This window comes from Urocitellus parryii, unplaced genomic scaffold (genome assembly GCF_045843805.1).
Source record: "Urocitellus parryii isolate mUroPar1 unplaced genomic scaffold, mUroPar1.hap1 Scaffold_37, whole genome shotgun sequence".
NCBI lineage: Eukaryota > Metazoa > Chordata > Mammalia > Rodentia > Sciuridae > Urocitellus > Urocitellus parryii.
The window spans coordinates 10,484,945-10,504,716 of NW_027553327.1; the positions used below are offsets into that span (position 1 = coordinate 10,484,945).

A 19,772-nucleotide genomic window follows, 5' to 3' on the forward strand; every position below is an offset into this window, starting at 1 on the left:
AATTCATTAGTACTGGAACCAGATTGATGCAGCAAGAAATGCCACAGCACAGAAATATGCCAATGAGTATAATGGCCAAGACAAAGATCAACAATGTTTCCTATCAGGCAATACCAGGAACTAGGAGTTAAGATACTGTTTCCACGACAGTGTTGCTGAGGACATGGCTTCTGAGCATGTAATTCTTTAAGGATGTTTGTCACATTGTCAGAAATGTCAGGGATGTCAACACAACAACTAACATTTAGGGTTACAGATGTCTTTTCCCTTAAGATATAGTCTAATAATTTAATGCCATCTGATCCTGCAAAATCCTTTTACTGACCTCTGTGTCTAATAGAGAAATCTTTAATTCTGCTACTCTGGGCTGGATAACCATACTGGCAAACATCAAGCCTACCTGCGTTGGTTAGAAATAAAGGCCTTAGACTAAAACTACTCTAATAGTCCCTTTGACAGTTATCAGGCATTTCTGTCTAAAAATCTCTTTTGCAGCCTCCAGTTTACTTATTGTTGGAGGTTACATTTAACTATTATTATCATTTAAGATGTCCAGGAACAGCTGTGCTTTGGCTTTGACTGTCTTTGCTAAGTGTTTAAGATGAAGCAAGTCAAACTGACTTTGTTTCCATCTATTGGTAACAGCTGAATTATCCTGGGAGTCCTCGGGAACTTCACAGCAGCTTCTCAGTTCTGCTAGTGCCATTTGCGCTGGGATGGGTCCAGGCCTTGCTTGACTATACGGCTTCCCTCAGAAGCATCAGGGATGTCTCCCTTTTCTGATGACCCTCCTCTTCACAGCAAATGCACTGATTGGCTTTCTGTCCTCCACTGGTCTCATTAATCTCCCTGATCAGGAGGTTATGTGGCCTAGAGTTGCAAAGCCCTTTGGAGAAGTCCCCTATCCCTGATTCAGACTGACTCAGAGGGCAAGAGCCAAATATTGGTTTTCTTGGCCCTTTAATTTAACTTTAATTTTTAAAACTTAATCTTAAACACCTAGCAAATAAACTTCAACAGCCTTATATTAAGTACTGGGCTTTAGTACCTATCTCTCTATCCTGTAGGTGATAACTCCTTATCTTAAGTTAACCCAGCTTGTGAGTTCTTAAAGCAGTACTTCTTTAAAACATTAACAGGCAATCTTTAGACCATCTAAAAGCAAACTACAAAACAAAACTAACTAGGATAAAAACATATTTAGTTTATGTAATAGCTACCTTGAATTCTGGCTGAGTTATACATTATAATCCCCTGTTTGAGGTCCTGGCAATCGTGTCAAAACCAACTTTTGGACACAACCTTAAATGCACTGAAATCTGGCCTACTTCTTTCATAGTCACTTTCACATGAGATGGAACATAGAGCCTTATCTCAAGTAAGGCGGGGCTCATCATAAGTCTTAAATACTATAGTTCTGAAGCTGATCTTTGCTTTTTAGACATCATTTTACAAAGTCTACATAAATTGTTGCTCAATCTTACATGAATATTAGCTAACACAATATAATATCACATCTAAAACATGAATTAAAGAAAGGCTGAAAACTTTTAACCTCTTGTAGGAAAGTAGCAAAGTACTTTTGTGTTTTACAATAAAACCTTTACCCAGATTAGGCTCTCATTAACAATACATTTAAATTGTGTCTCAGTGTAGAAAGCAACATAGAACTTTACATATCTCACTGATAACAAGTCCAGTTACAGAACACACATGATAAATAAATTTCCAGCATGTTTTTCTCTTTGAACCTAAAATTACCATACAACTTTAGAACACCAGCTTGTAAAGCTTCTACCTTACAGACTTGTATACCTGGAAGATATGAACACATTAGTAACATCAGAATTGCATTGATGATTTTATGCTAACCGAGTTTGGGTTTTTAAAGAAATAACATAGCACAATTCTCTAAAACAACAGCACTCGTTTAACCAGCTGTTTAATTCCTAAGATTACTTGCTCAAAAACTTACTTATAACCAACTTGCACAGACCTTTTTTATCACTTACTTAAACCCTCTTAATTACTTAATCACATAGACTCTCTTATCCAGAAACACATTTTCCCTCTATTAAATCCATACCTAGAACCTTCTAGTTTCTCTTTTTTATCTGTTAACCTCCTTCTGTTCACATTTTGAAACAATACTTGTAAACTTTTGAATCTAAGCAGATTATTTCATAGACATCAACATTTTATTAGGGCCTTTTTGAACACCTAGAAAAACGTATAAGCTTAATTTTAAAGACATCTTTATTTTTATCTGTTTACCCAATTTAAATTGAACCATTTGAATCACGTGAATTAAAGATATTTGGATCCATTTTTAATTTTTCATGAGCGCTCCTCATCTGTCATTTGTCATATCACTGCAGGATATATGGACATACACACATACAGACATACCGACATACAACACATAAGAAGAGTGTGCACACATAATAGTGAAGGCCTTGTAGCTTTTCGCAGATGAAATCTCCATTGCAATGTTTCAAAAAACTCCAGTTGATCAAAAATAGAACTTATCAGAAAAACATTAACTTGTCTGTAGGAACAAAATCATGAGCTCAAAAATAAAGATACAGAATCTAAGAAAAAAAGCAAAAGTCCTAAAAAATTAACCGGCCAGTAATTAGTAAATGCCATTCAATTTACTTTTTGGTTTAATCTAGTTTGAGTTCAGGTAAGACATCTTTACTCCTTTTTTTTTTTTTTTCCCTTGGGCCTCAGATCTGTCTCCTATTGAGCCTCAGGCTTCTTCTATTTTCATATCAACTCAAGTCCTGGCTGAATTCTGGAAGGACCTGGGAAGACCAGAATTCTGAACAGAAACTTTATGCCTAAGGCATTTTAACCATAAGTCACATTTTTATCTTCCTATGCTAGAAAAACTTGCTCACACAAAACTGAAAATAGGATCTTTCTAGATAATACAAAGCCATCATCAGAAGAAGTTCCTTCAAGGTCATTAAGCCACTTTCTTTGTTCTGAAGTTCCTAAAGTAGTACTAAATTGCCTGAAAAATTTTAAAAGAGAACCACACACTACCATGTATATCCAAAATTAAGCTTTGAAAATTCCCAAGACTGTTGCTAATTAATGTCATTTCAATAAGCCAGACCAACGTTTTAATTTAACACTTTTTGTTAAATCTTACACACTGAGAGAAACAGATACCAAATCGTAATTTACTATCCTTGCCCAAATCAATGCACTGTATACCTAGTGAAATCTCCTTAGGCTTCCCAGTTCAAAAATTGATGAGAAAATAAAACTGAATGATTGGGAGTTACTTGCCAACTTGGAAGTAGAGTTCTTTTAATTTTCTATCCTAAGTATCTATAAGTTCTCTGGCATGAATTGTCTGAAACCACAAACTAAACAATTACCTAACCCTAACTATTAACTGCAAGATTATACAATGCTTCAAACTCATCTAGATACCAGATGTTAAGAAACAATCTATAAAAACCTTTAAAACAGGCCAGATAAGAAAAAAAAATCTCTCCAGGTTTTGAACTTCCATTTAATTATGACAAGAGTGGCACCTTAGATTTCCCATGAGTGGACAAGATGTCCTCACTTAGGGGCTGCCAATGTCTCGGCTTGGCACAGAATCACGAGCCACCACACACCTACTCCATGAGGCTTTTTCCCCCGATCCCATTTTAATCTCACGAGAACTCAACGGGAACAAGCAGGCAGGAGCACTCTAATCCCGCAGCAATAATCTTCAACTTCCAACTTTCCTAAAACCCCTATTGTAAACCAGGAACGCCCTAAACTCAAATTATCTTAAACCCAAATACTTCCTAAAACCTGCAGGATACACCCTAATCCTGGATCCACCCTGGTCATTGAGCAGGGTCACCTTTCTCAAACACACATGCAAGGTCACAGCAAATTCTCAGTGTGACTGACTTACTGCATTCAGTGTCCCTTCTTTTTAAGTAAACAGAGGTGGCTTAATCCTTAAGATGTAGATAAGGACTGAGGACACTCCCCAGAGCTAAATGGCTCTGGCAGCTGCTGGGAGTCCCTTAATCTTATCTCTCACCCGCAGGATCAGCTCCTCCAGTTTGGTTTGACACTAGGCATTTTTTTTTCCTAACTTTTTAGTAGCCAGCTCCCAAAATGCTCATCCTCTGCTTGCAGTTATTTTGAGTGCTAGGCTTCCCCAAGAAAGCAAAGTGGGGATTTCTTAAAAGCCCCCTTGGGAGTGTCAAAATTTGTGACTGAAAATTTGGTTCCCATCCCCCAAAGCCAATTAACACCAATTTAATCGGCAGGCATCTCTATTTGCACTCAAGCCGACTAAGGGAGGGAAAGAAAACATTGTTTTCCTAATTTTTGCTTAACAAAGGGGAGCAAAGTTTACCACCCGCTTTGGGGCTGCATTCCTAAGCAACAACTCAGACTCTGGGGACCTGGTCCCTTCTGCCTCCACCAGGGAGGGAAAGGGCCGGGTGCCCCTAGCCACCTTCCTCCGTTCGCCAGGTGGTCGGAGGGAGGGGGCAGTCCCTCGCCGACTCCCATCTCTGACCCGCCCGCCCCACTGTGGTGGAAATGCGTCTGATGGCAACCGGTCGCAGGCAGAGGAGGGGGCGGGGCGGTCCCCCAGCTGACCTTACCTTCGACCCCGCCCGCTGGAGCACCCCCCCACTTCCGGGGAGGGGAAACAGCGAAGGAGCGGAAAGGACAGGTGGGTGGAGGGGCCAGGAGGAACAAGGACAGGACAGATCCGCCCTACCATCGGGTGGAATCCTCCCAGCAAACTGCGCGGACCCCACCCATGCAGGAAGAGATTCGCAGAGGTCCTGAAAGGTTAGAAGCCATGATCTGGATGGCCATGCGGCCCCAGCTGAAAGACAATATCTCTGACTTTGCAGATTAGAGAGAGAGATGGAGGGACTCTCCTGGGGGCCATTCAACTCCAAGGGTGGGCCACTCTGCTCTGAAGCGCAGAGAGACAATACAAACGTGACACAAACACGGAATGAAGCGGAGAAAAAGACAGAAGTACCGGCAGCTGACCCAGACCGGGCAAAGCGAAGCCCGTGCCACCGAAGGAACCTCTCAGACCGCCACCCGCGGAGCCCGCGGCCTGGACCGAGCAGAGAGAGGAGACAACTGACACACACACAATAAACGTTTAACATGAGTTCAGAGGCAAAGATTAAAGACAGACAATAAACTCAACCCAGACAGTAAACAGAATTGCCGGCAAAACCAGACGGGTTGGCAGCACCGATGGGGGCGTTTTCGCCCCCCCCGATGAGGGACCTTCGCCCCTACCCCGAGTTCCCCAAGGCGTCCCTCTGGGGAACGTGGCTGGCTAAAGACACGTCTGTCCGCCACAGCCAGCCACAGCCAGGGAAAACTCACGTTTTCCACTGGGAACCATACGCTACCAACCCAAAACCAGAAAGGCTCTGAGGGCTCACGCCCTCTGGGGGTTCACACCCGCCATTGAGCACCAGAAGGCTCTGAGAGCTTACGTTCTCCAGCCCAAAACCAGAAGGCTCTGAGAGCTCATGCTCTCCAGCCCAAAACCAGACCAGACTCTGAGCGATCGCAAAGGAAAAACAAGAAGGAGAAGAAGGAGGAGGAGAAGAAGAAGATAAGGTGCCTTACTTACCCCCCGAAGTAGTCCGTTGTTAGGGTCTCCCTGTCCGGCGATGCGCTGTTCCCGGCCAACGCACCAAATGTAAGGGGGGGTCCGGCGGAACGTCGGAGGAAGAGACCACACACAAGAGACTTACTCCATGCAATTGGCAAAAGGGGATTTATTGGGGATCCATTCCAGCGCGCTGGGACTCTGTGCCCACTCAAGAAGGGAGCGCAGCTCAGAGCCCTGAGCAGAGGTTCAAACAGAGCTTAAGTACACTTTTTGGGGAGGGCGGGAGGCTTTGCATACATCAGAACAAATCATCATGAGGCGCGGGGAAATTGAACAACAACTCTGAGATATGATTGGCACATTCATTGGCGGGAACCGGCTGGGCGGCGGTGATTGGTCATTCGTAAGCGGGTTACACTTTCAAACTGATTGGTTCGGGCCCTGTGAGGAACTGCCCTAGGCTAAACGGCCAGTAGGGCATTGTTTTAACTATCTCAGGAATCTGGGTGTAACAGAGGAACTTAATAATACCTAATCTTTTACATTCAAGCTTTCCAGCTTAGAAACTTTACCCTTTCACAAGGAACCTCCACACGGCTCTCCATGGTGTCTCCCCTTGCATATTCCAATGAGCCTATTCCCAGTCCCACAATAATTTTAGAGAAAAGCATAGATAAAGTGACATAGTTGAGATTCAAGATCTTAATTAGTAAACAGGGTAAGGAAAGAAAAAGTAAAAAGAGCAGAAAAAATTAGTGAGGGGGTAGGAAAATAGATCTCAGAAGTAAGAAGAAACTGTTGAGAATATATAAGATGCAGAGATGGGAAAAAGTTGGATCCTATGTGGGAGAAAAAAAGAAATATTACGACAGCATCATACTTATGCAAGGGGCCTCATTTTTGGAAATTCCTAAAAACAAGGAATTCATGATATAATCAAACAAGTATGCCACACACAAGACTCTCTGCTCCTCAAGCTCTAGCAGAGATGCCACACTTTTCTCCCCTCAAAACTTCTAAATTCTTCCTCTCCAGACACAGTTTATACAGCTTAAATGTGCTGTTGCTCTACTTCCTGACCTGGTCTATCTGAGCTCCCTCAGATTTTCTCCAGTAACTTGTAACCACATTTTTTTTCTTCAAACTATCCAACCAATTTATATCCTTAGATATTTTCTCATAACTAAACTTTAATGCCCCATCCCTGGCATTTTGAGATGCACCTCTGTCTTCTGATTTCTGGATCACCCTCAGATTTGCTCCACCAAAAGTGCATGAAGCATGATTGTTTTTAGGTCTGGTTTCCTACACAGTGGGCTACCTAATGCTACCATTTTAAATATAATTAAATAAATAAGTGATCTCTGTTCTGTTTTTTTTATTATTTTATTTTTTTAATAATACTTTTAAAAAGCGAGTTGAAAAAAATAGTTGAAGTTTCCACTAGGGAGAAATCAAGATGACTTGATGGGTTTTTTGTAACATCATTAATGTTCTATTTCTTGATAGAAATAGTAGTTATGTGTTATGTTCCCATTGTAATACTTCATTGATCTGTATAATTTCAATTCTGATTTAGTGTTAGCCTTGTTAAATAATATTAAATTTATTTCATGAAATGTGATGGGGAAGAGCATAACTCAGAGATTATAAAAGGGTACTAGAGGGCTGAGGCTGTAGCTCAGTAAACTGGGTCTGTACCTCAGTGGTAAAGCACTTGCCTTGCAAATGTGAGGCACTGGGTTTGAACCTCAGCACCACATAAAAATAAATAAAGATACTGTGTTTTATCTACAACTAAAAAAAATGGTACTAGATAATACTTTGGGTGTAATGCCCAAATTAACTGATTATTGATCTGGTTATTTGGATGTGTTCATATGTTGAAAAATAAAAATATACACCTTAAATAGAGCTTGGGATATAGCTTACTCAGTCAAGTGCTTGACTCACATAACACAAGGCCCTGGGTTCAATCCCCAGGACCAGAGACAAAAATGTATATAATTATATCAATAAACCTGAAAAAAACTGTGTCTAAATTGAGATTAAAAATAAAATACACTATTAAATGATAAATAAAAGTAAGGATTCGCTAGCTAAATATCAATCTCAATATTTTGGGAAAGGCAATTTTTATAAATAGAGAATAAATACTAACCAAAGGAGCAAAATTGAAAACATTTACAGTAAACAGAGCATAGAAATTATCAGTAATACCAGATGTAGGATTTAGAACAGAAATTAAATTAAAAGAGCTCTGATAAAATTCAAAAGTAAAAATTTTAAATTATTTTAGGCATTACATAATTGTAACTTGTAAGGTATATATATAATGATGCCTCAGTTAATGATGCAGATACATTCTGGAAAATGCATCATAAGGTGATTCTGTTATTTTAAAAGTGATACAGCATGCTGATACATTCTTAGGTGTCATACCTAGGTTATAATTTAGACATTAGTGTACATAAAGTCCATTATTAATAAAAAACATTGTTGCATATATGACTATAGGATTCAACATTATAGCAATGAATATAGACCTCATAATGTGATGAATAATTAGCACTGTGGAACTAAAGACAAAATGATCTAAAAGAATCTGGTCATTTAGGCAATGAAAAAAGAAAAAAAAAAGGAAAGAAAACTGCACTGTATTAAAAATGAATAAAAGAGTGCTTTAAAAAACTGCTGAAACAGTGGGGTATCTGCCTAATAAAAAATGTCATTGTATCCTTTACTGATATGATGTATAAACCATTCACTGTAAACAAATATGTTAATATGAATGAAAAACAGAAGATATGCCAAAGTGTTTTTAATAAGGTATTTAAACACTGTATTTAGTAGTATATGATGCTAAAAGACCATATACTTAAAAAGAAAAGGTAAAATAATTTCAACATCAACATAGGCTAAGCAACTTTGTGATGTAGATGTAGGACCTTGCATCTGCTAGGTGAGTGCTCTATCACTGAGCCACAACCCCAGATTGTCTGACCATAAATAAATAAACAAACAAACAAATTAATAAATAAATAAACCCTCAATTGATGACCCATTACACTTTTAAAAAATCCTTAATTGAGACACATAAACTTCATTTAGGAGAGATTTATTCTTTTTCATGTCACCTAATTTTATTCTGCTTTCTTCTCATGTGAAAATTTCAGAATGATAAATTAAAATCTTTTAAAAATTCCCTCCAGTTCTTGAAGAAAAACATTATAAATGATGCATACATTTGAAATAAAACATGGGAAAATAATGATCAATAATGCTGAAAGTGGAGTTTTGAGATGAACCAAAATTTCTCAGTTGGTAAAACTGCCAGCTGCAGGATTTCTGATGATCCTAATGGATGTTTCAGGAAGATAGGTAGCTGTGGGATGTCTCCCATGCAGGATGTCTCCCAGGGGGCTGTTTCTTGTAAATGTCAGGCTATTCTTTGAAGGAGAATTTCCTTTTAGCCCCTGACACAAATCTAGGGTTCTCTGTACACAGAGAATAAGTAGAAGATAGAATAGGTAGTATAATGACCATGTAATGTGAATAATGGGCCTCACTCAAACACACCTGGTGGCTAACTGAAAGATGTTAATGAGCACCATTAAGGCCTATTTTAAATGTAAAAGGCCTTGAAGCTGACTTGTGGGAACACATTCAACAACGTCCTTTGTCCCAGGGGTTATTCCTGATTGGATTTGAAGAAAAAAGGATGGGTCACAGAAAGAATGAAAGTGAATCCATATGGTAGTCAGGATGCCTTTTCCAAAGCCTGTTCTAAATGCATTATGTTCCATGTTCTGCCCAAAACCATCTGTAAACTTCTAAGATGGTACACAAAAAATGAGTTTGTTTGTTTGTTTTCTGGTATCATTCCTCATACCACATGGTGGTCATTCTATTTCTTCTTAAATAGATTTTTTTTCTTCAAAATTTTTGAGACAAGCACCCAGATCCACTGTAGAAATTAGGAGCTTTTTATCAGTAACTTTTCTTGGATATGATTTCTTGGTTATAAAACCAAACCACAGACAACAAAAACTAAAATGGAGACGTGGAACTAAAAAGCAGAGGAAACAATCAAAACAATGAAAATGAAATTGCAGAATTAAAGAAAATAACTTCAAAACACATACCCAATAAAGGATTAATATCTAAAATATATTTTAAAAATTCTACAGTAAGAATAACAACCACTCAATTAAAACATGTGCCAAGCTCTTTTATTTTCCAACCTATGCTTTTGGCCCCTTTGTCAAGAATCAAATGAATATATACATGTTGGTTTTTCTCTGTGTCTTGAATTCTAGTCCATTGATTTCTGTGTACACTTTAGCAATTACCATGCTTCTTATTGTTGTTGTTTTATGTCTCTTCAGTGTAATTTGAAATGAATATTTGAATTCCTCCAGCATATTTTTTTTTGCTTAAGACTTTTAGACTATTCTTGAGGATAACTTCAATTTAGACTGCTTGAGCTTCACATGTTCTCATCCTTCCATAGGCTACCTTGTCCAGGGTTGCAATATTCTAAGGGTCAGGGTGAGAATTAAAGCATGGGAAGAATTGAAACGAACTTGAAACTAATACCACATTAAGTTTCTTGAATTTTGTGTTTTAAACCTCATCACAAGAGCAAATAGAATGATTATTTTCACCACAAGAAACATTATTTGACAGTCAAAAATATGACCGTACTCAAAGTTTGTTGAAAGAATATTATAAAAAAAGGACTTAATTGCTAAGTGGTGACATGGCTTCTTTTATTTAGCACAATATCTTCAGAGTTCATTCCTATAATTGTAAATGGCAGGGGACCTCATCAGTCATGGAGGCAAATGATCACATTGCCACTACCAGATTATGGAAAATTACGCAATAAAACAGATGACCTAGAAGAAAATGTCAATTTTTTAAAAACATGCAACTTACCAATATTGAAGTATGAAGAAATATAATATGCCAGTAATAGGTAAGGGAACTAAATAAGAAATGACAACCAGTTAAAAAGACAAAGCCTGCAGCTTTGCCCCTGCCATTTTTGGCATGAGTTATTTAGTACCCAGCAATGCATTGGCCAGAACTGCAGTCCTCCCACGAGTTGAAGCCAGGAGGACTGTGAGCACTCTCTAGGCTCCAAACAAAGGTGTGCATCAACCCCAACCGCTTCCTCCAGGGGACTGCAGGGCTGCCTCCTGTGCTCTGGCCTAGACAGGGAATGCTTCCAACAGGACCGCCACCTGGGCAAGTTCTGCTGCACCTCCCTGCAGTGAAAGCAGCTCCTGCAACACGAGCCATCCTTCTATCTCCAGGGTGCTCTCTTTTCTGTTCTGCCCCACTACCCACCACGTGGCCCAGCCCCAATATCGCTGAGCACAGCCCCACCCTCGAGTCACAGTTGCACGCAGCACACACGCACAGACACAAGCACAGATGCACGCATGCAGAGATGCACCACAAACTGCTTCTGCAGAGTGGGTTTTCCGCAGCCTAGAAGTGTCTGTCAGATGGTGGAGAAGCACATGTCTTCAATTTGTTGAGGTCCTTCCTGCTGAAGGATGCTTGGGCTTCTCTGCTCCTGGCCATGCAACTTTGTCGCCATCTGAGAAAATGTCCCTGCCATCCTTTCCACATCCCAGTTCCTAGTGAGGATGTGGGGCCTCCCATAAGGGCAGCCTGGTGCTCACCACTGCACTCCTGTTGGCCATTGTGAATCTGGGAGGAGAGCCTCAAGTAGGGAGAGTGCCAGTGTGTTCAGCAGCTTGTGGGGTGCAACCCCTGCTGCAGTGGCATCCTGGGACCAGATCTGGCTGGGGTAGTACATGGGGAGGAGGCGAACTGTGTCTCTCCCTGCAAGGTCGTTCATGGAGGGGTGACCTGCTTAGGCCTGTGGGGGATGGGACCCTGGCTGAAGAGTTCTTAGGGAACCAGGAGTAGAGTTGGGTAGGGACTCAGTGGGGAAGGAAGTGGTTGAAGTAGGAACCCCATGGGGTAGGAGCTTGGTAGGGTAGAGCAGGGGAGGGGACATACTGTGCCTGTCCTGGGAGGCAGTGACTGAAGGGGTGACCATGCTGAGGCTTGTGGGGCAAGGGCCCTTGCTGGAGATTTTAGGGGACCTGAGCTGGGTGGGGTAGTGCCTTGGGAGGAGGTGCACTGTGCCTGTTGCTGCTAAGCATTGCCTCCTAATGTCTCTGCGCAAAGCCCTGCCCTCACGCACAGGTGCATGCATGACTCACACAAGCCTGGGTGGGCATATCACAAACTGCTTCTGTGCCATGTGTGTGTTTCCAGGTATGCAGAAGTCGCCAGCAGACCATGAAGAAGCATGTTCCTTCAAGTCCTGGAGATCCTTCCTGCTGGACCCTGGAGGAGAGCCTCAGGTAGGGAGGGCTTCAGTATCCTCAGTGGTATGTGATGTATGACCCTGGTTGGAGATGTGTTGGGGAACCGAAATTGATGGGGTAGGTGCTAGGTGAGGGAGTGTGTGAGGAGGGGGCACAATTTGCAGTTGCTGTGAGGTGGTGCCTGGAGAGGGTGCTCATGCTGAGGCTGTGGGGGCACTGACCTGGCTGAATAGGCTTCAGGGGACTGGAGATTCAAGGTGGGGTAGGAGCTGGGTAGGGTAGTTTGTGGGGAGGGGCCGCACTGTGCTTGTACCTCTGAGGCTATGCTTGGAGAGAATGCTCTTGCTGAGGCCTGGGGGTGCAAAGCCCTCACTGGAGAGGTGTCAGGGCACCAGGTGCTGGAGGGGGTACTTTATGAGGAAGGCGCACACTGTGCCTTTCCCTGTGAGGTAATGCCTAGAGTGTATGCTTGTGCTTAGGCCTCTAGGGGTGAAGCCCTGGCTGGAGAGGCATTGGGGGACCAGAGCTAAGTCAGATAGGAGCTTGGTGAAATGCTTTGAGGTGTATGTTGTCCAGTGTGTCTTACTCATGCCTCATGGAAACTTGATTATCAGTTGGTTTTGTCTTAAAATGGAAAATAAACTGTACCTGAAATAGTCAGTTTTTTAAGGCATTTTTCTGATGTCTTCTGATGACATTTTGCTCTGTTGAGACATGCATTTATAATAATATGTCTTTGTAATAACATATTTCATGTCAATTTTTGTTCATACAACCAGTTATAGTCAGAAAAAATGTTTTTTTTTTCACTTCATCATTTGTAATGTTTTCCAGCTAAAGTGGAATTTTCTGAATATTTCTCTATGTGTCTGTTTGTATACATATACATGCATGACTATGTGTGTGCATATATATGTATATATTATGTATAATATATATATATATATATATATATATATATATAGAGAGAGAGAGAGAGAGAGAGAGAGAGAGAGAGAAGTACAGAAAGACTATTTTTATCTTAGGTAAATTAATTTGTATTTGTATGGGTACTCTGGTGTGTTTTTGCTATAAAATTTGAACTTAAAAATGAAGTATCTGATATTAAATAGTTAATAAACAGAAAAATGAAATAAACCAAAAAATGAAAGTTGGGAATGTATGGTCTTCTGCTACACTAATTATTCTGTAACTGAACTTTGAATATCAGATATTTATCAGATAATATCAGTAACACAGTGAGACTGATGATGTGGCAAGACCATCACTATGAAATGTATTTAAGAAATTCAGATTATCAGCTGTGTTTTCCTTTTATTCTTTTAATCTTAGTTTTTTTCACTCTTTGCAAAGTAAAAACTATCACAACCTCCTTTTCTCATCTAGTATAGCTGCCAAAATAATTTGTTTAGACAATTCATATTCTTCAATAGGTTACATGATCTTAAACGTTTGAGAAAAATGTTTTCAACTGTTTTTATGTTATTTACATATCTGTGATTTTTTCATTTTTAATTAGAACACATGTAATGGGAGGTAATATCTCTATATTTCAATGTTGAAAAATTTAAAGGTCTTAATCATAGTACTTGTTGTAATACAGAGCTATATACATACCAAATAATAATAGTAATTTGAAAAGATAGAACATAATGACAATTAAACAGGAGGATTGCAAGTTCAAGAGCAGCATCAGCAACTCTGTGAGACCCTTTATCAAAAATTGTTCCATCTGTATCACTGAAATAAAATGTTGTGGATCTAACCAGTGGTATAGCTACCCTGGGTTCAGTGTCCAGTGTTAGAGAAGAAATGAATAAAAATAAATGAAAAAAGAACGAATGAGTTGATAACAGTTTCATGAAATAAACATGTATTCTCTGAGGTAACCTATTAAAGGTTGTTTTTTTTTTTTTTAATTTAGGTGGAACAAATAAAAGAATGAGGTTATTTTGTCCTAATGATAATATTATAAAACTCATAAAACTTATTTTGATAATTTTATATTATTGAAAAATTGGAATATTACTTTAATTATTTATATTTCTCTGTGTTAATAACTAGTTGCCAGCTAGTTATATCTAGTGTATAGTGGGCATGGTTCTGCCACCATTCTTTGACAATATCAATTATTTAATCATAATAACAACTAGTTTCCAGCTAATTATATCTAGTGTATAGTGGGCTTGGTTCTGCACCATTCTTTGATAATATCAATTATTTAATCATAAATATGGCTTAAGAATCCTAATCTTAGGAGGCTTACTGAGGCTTGAGTGTGAGTGGAAAATATTGAATATGAAAATAATAACAAGGACTTTGGAAAATGTTTTTTTTTTCTCTCTCTTTCTCTGATTAATGTGGGAATCTATCTATATGTCTATTCATTTATTTAGAAACAGATTTGATTGGATATTGAAAAGGCAACTTGATATTATTGGTTTTTATATGACAAGAGAGGAAACAGTCCCCTTGTCCTCTATGAAGCACCAGAAGATGTGTTTTCTTTCTTTTTTAAAAAAAAAAAATCTATATTTTTAAGTTTTATTTATTTATTTATTTATTTATTTTCTCATTTTTTTATTATTAGTTGTTCAAAACATTACAAAGCTCATGGCATCTTTGATATAAGGAGAGCAACTAAGAACAGAATAGGGGGGAAGAGCATGAGAAGAAGATCACCATTAAACAGGGATGAGAAGGGGGAGGGAAAGAGAGAGAAGGGAGATTGCATGGTAAAGGAAGGAGACACTCAGTGTTATACAAAATTACATATAAGAGGAAGTGTGGGGAAAGGGGAAAAAAACAAGAGAGAGAAATGAATTACAGTAGATGGGGTATAGAGAGAAGATGGGAGGGGAGGGAAGAGGAGGGGGGATAGTAGAGGATAGGAAAGGCAGCAGAATACAACAGACACTAGTATGGCAGTATGTAAAATAATGGATGTGTTACCGATGTGATGTGTTTTCTTTCATGTCATGTCATCAAGATCTGAACCATTTGCTATTTTGGAGCTGAGGAAATTTACTTATTTTCTTTCTGTTCCTGTTTCTCTATCTCAAAGGTAGCAATAAATATAGCAGCTTGTTTATGATATTTTCCAATAGTTTTAAATAAATGATGTGGAGACAGCTGTAGACATATGCAGACAGTGCCCCAGAAAAATAACAGTGACTCTTGCCACTGTCATTCATCTCATGGTCCTTTGTTGTCATATTACAACAGTGCTGGAGGATCATAGAGATTTAATCCCTGACAGTATCATTGATTCTCTGTGATCTAAATTGTGACAGATAATCTTTCTGAGTCTGGTTTGTCATAAATCAGTTGGTGATGAATGGTTCATTTCCTGCACAGATGTTTGACAAATTTTTTTCATTGTTCGTACACTGTTGGGTGACATTCTTAGAATGCATTCAGCTGCAGTTATTTTAAATGTTATTACTAACAGCCTCCCGAATTGTCTCCATGACACCTATCTTGTGAAGCTTTTACTATTATTTTCAGTTACATCAGAAATTTCCTTCTAAAAATAAATTTACTCTTGTCACATTACTTCAGATGTACCTTTAAGATAAAAATAAAAACAAATAAGAAACTAACATAAATATAATGAATTTCTTTTGTTAGTCAATAGCTAAACATACTATAGAAGTTTCCTAATTTAGTTCTTCCAGTGATTCTGCAATAGAAGTGATTGTTTTCTCAATTTTAAGTGCTGAGGAGACTGTTAGAAGTAAAATGAATCATGTTCTAACAGCATGATCTTCTCTTTCTTATTGAGACTTAATGAAGAATCTATCAGTGATTTTCTGCTCCTTGAAACTTAGAACTTAACATGCTTTTATGCACTGAAAACAAATACTAAAAACAATCAAAATGTCATGTTTTACATCTTTATTAAGGTAATAGTATAATTAAAAACCCTATGTATCAGCAGTCTGATATAAGAAAAAAATCTTTTTAATATTTGCATCAATATTTCTGGAAATAATTTGAAAAAATGATCTAAGGTATTTGAAAAAAAGCTATAACACTTCACTGAAATAAATAGCACTGTTATTGTTTTTGAGGAAATCATAATATCAGGATATGGTGAATTAAAAATAATTTTTATGGTTAAGCTATAATGGATAATACTTAAATAGATTAAATTTAATGAAAAAATTTGCATAGGATGCATAAGTATGATCAAGCATAACTAATCATAATAGAGATACCTGTAAAATAAGAGTAGTTCTACCGAATATTTAACTGTATCATGATAGTAAAACTGTATCATGATAGTATAAAAAAAATTATAGTGTGGACACAAGCTAGCAGATCTATTATATGAGAATAACACTGGATAACTAGAAAATTTCTAATTCTTTTGAAAATGAATTTGATAAATTAATTGTAGAACTTGAAATTTTTTAGTATTAAGTTCATTTCTAGAAATCTTGCCTGAAGTTACATTAAAAAAGTGTGATATTTTATAATGAGCACATATATTATAATTTAAGCAGTAGAACATATTGTGTGTTCAAGTTCCTACAGGCATGACATTAAGCAATTTAAAGCAGAAGAACAAGTTGTAGGTAAATTCTTCTCAGTGACATTATCACCTGTATCTTTAGTAGAACTGCATAAGCATCTCAATAAAGTTTAGAATCAATGCACAATTAATGAAGGCTGCCAGTAATTTTTATGTAATTTTTCATCTACCATCTTTAGAAATGTAATTAATATATAATTTGCCTATAATAAACATAATATTAGTATTTCAACTATTTTGCAGAAATATGATTCCTGTCTCATCACAGTGAAAACTTTAATAAATTTAGTATAGTCCTTAAAATATTTATTATAAATATTATGTTAATTCATTATAGAGATCAGTCTAGTTTATACTCTTTACTAAAAATGGCATTTTAAACAAAAATTGCATATTTATAGATACTTCCATTTTATTTTCAGATGTGCATCTATAAGAAAAGCAGATTTTTGTGAAAAGTATTTAAAATTACTTTTTGATTAGCTACAATGTATATTATGCAATTTTCTAAGAACACTGTGAAGTATGTACACATTAAAAAAATTTAAGCATATATGTAAATATTTTAGTATATACATATGCACATGTATGCAACATAATGCAGTGTTTTGATGTTCTAGCACAGAAGTATTGGAATAATAAAAATTGGAATATTTTTATTATTCTTTCAGATTCCATTACACTAAATTCTAAACTGGCAAGCTGGAATGGATATATTTCTCTCAATACAACATAAACTAATAGAAATAAAGAAAATTAAGATTTTTAAATTAATTTAACAACTACCTATTGTGTTAAAAGATAGTGAGGTCCTGAAATTAGAATACAAATTAAAATCTGTATATATTTTTAAATATTTTAGCTCTATTAATTTTTGTACATGAGTCCAAAATAACAATGAAAATACCTAAATCCACAACCTAAGAGACCAAATTTCCACAATAACTAATTACATAACTATTCTATCCCTATTCCATGGTAACTCCTGGAAATGACTAGAAGTTTTTCTAGTAGTAATAGTAATAGTAATAGTAGGTAAATGTTAATGTTTTTAATTACCCAAATTAGGTTTTCAATTTGTAATCTCTTATGGTTTATTTATTATTTCTGCCCACATGAGGTTAAGAGATATGTGGGAGGGAAGCCCTGAATGGGACTATGTAAATTTCCTGGGAGTTACATAACAAAATACCACAAACTGTGTAGCTAACAACAGAAATTTATTTCTCAAAATTCTAGCAGTCAGAATGTGAAATCAAGGTGTAAGCAAGGCTGTGCTCCTTCTGAGACTCTGGATAAATTCCATCCTTTCCTCTTCCTAGCTTTGGTGATAACCCTTAATCCTCCTTATTTTTGTCAGCTTGCAGCTGCATCATTCCAATCTGCTTCTGTTCTCACAGGTCCCTCCCTTCCCATTATCTTATTATATATAGTCCTTCAAGCATATTAGTTAAGGGGCAACATTAATTCCCTCATTTTTACTGTGTGATATAAACCTATTGGATTTTACCATCTTGGCCATTTTTTTTTAAAACTCACAGATTAATTTTGTTCAAATTATAATTTAAAATAAACAACTTACAAGAATGACAGGTTTATTGTATGTTTTATTTCACAAGCCCAAGCACTATTAAGTACCCCATTTTGTAATGCCATTTGAACATTCTTAAGTTAGATATATACACAGTTATTTTGTATAAAATATGCTGGCATTTTAAATCTATAATTTTCATGTAAGATTGAATTAATTTAAATGACATTTAAGAAAAATCAAATAATAATTCCTTTAAAATAATATCTCAGACATTTTAAGTGTGTAATAGAATAATATTAACAATCCACATTGTTTGGACAACCAAGGTACCCTTTAACAGATGAATCGATGAAGAAATTATGGTGTATATATACACAATGGAATATTACTCAGCCTTAAGAAGAATGAACATATGACATTTGCTTGTTTATTGATGGGACTGAAGTTACCATGCTAAGTGATATAAACAAGTCTCAAAAAAACCAAAGGCCAAATGTTCTCTCGGAGATGTGGATGCTAACCCATAACAAGGGTATGGGAAGTATAGGAGTTCACTGAATTGGACAAAAGGGACAAAAGGGGATGGGGGATGGGAATAGGAAAAACAGTAGAATGAATTGCACATATTTTTTTCTATGTTCATATGAACACATGACCAGTGTACCCACACAAGAATGGAATAAAAATTGGAATGGCTTGCACACCATGTATGCATAATATGTTAAAATACACCCTAAGGTCATGTGTATGTGAAAAACAAATTTAAAATAGGAAAAAAAATACTTTTATATAGGTTTTGTATTCAAAATGCCATTCCATGCTGTCAGTGATGAGAAATAAAGTAATGTTTTCTGTTAAATAAAAATAATCTGTATTTGCATAGTTTCCTTTCCCAGAATGTTTATATGGTCATTTGCTTTGTTGTTATTGCCTAGCATTCTTTTTGTTTCCATTTGAAAGACTCCCTATAGCAATTCCCATAAATTAGGTCTAGTGATAATTAACTCACTCACTTTTTTTTCCTAGAAAGTTGTTAATTTTTCTTAATTTTTAAAGGAAAGTATTGCTAGTGCTCTCTTCTTGATTGTTAAATTGTTTTTAATTTGTGTGTGTGCATTGTTTTTCTTTGAAAAATTAAATATCATATATGACCTAAATTTTTTCCATAATATCCACTGATGATTTTCTGGAAGCTACATCATAGGAGATAAATCACTGTTCAGTTCTTGTGTTCAGAATTTTGTATTTTTATTTTAATTTATTTTAGTCACTGATAGGAACTTATTTATTTATTTATTTATTTATTTATTTATTTATTTGTTTATTTATATTCAGTACTATAAATCGAACAGCCTTTATTTATTTATTTATATGAAGTGCTGAGAATCAAACCCACTGCCTCATACATACCAGGCAAGTGTGCTACTGCGGAGCCCCAGCCCCAGCCCCAGCCCATCAACAATCTTGATTTTTAAATTTTGATACTTACAATTTGCCTTACTGTGGGTCCTTTGTGGATTCATCTTAATTATTGTTCTTTGAGCTTCTTGAATTTGGGTATCCATTTTCTTTCTCAGAATTGAAAAAAAGTCTATTATTTTTTTCAAATGAGTTCTGCTTCCCCTTCTCTTTCTCTTCTTTAGAGATACATGCAAAACACATATTGGTCTTTGTGATGTTGTCTCATAAGTCCCTTAGAGTTTCTTCACATTTAATTTTTTTTTT

At 37.0% G+C, this 19,772-nt stretch overlaps 1 pseudogene; it reads left to right on the top strand.

Annotated features, from left to right (window-relative positions):
* The first annotated feature begins 5,253 nt into the window (after window positions 1-5,253).
* Window positions 5,254-19,772, top strand: part of LOC144252194 (cold shock domain-containing protein E1-like) — a 48,318-nt pseudogene continuing 33,799 nt past the window's right edge.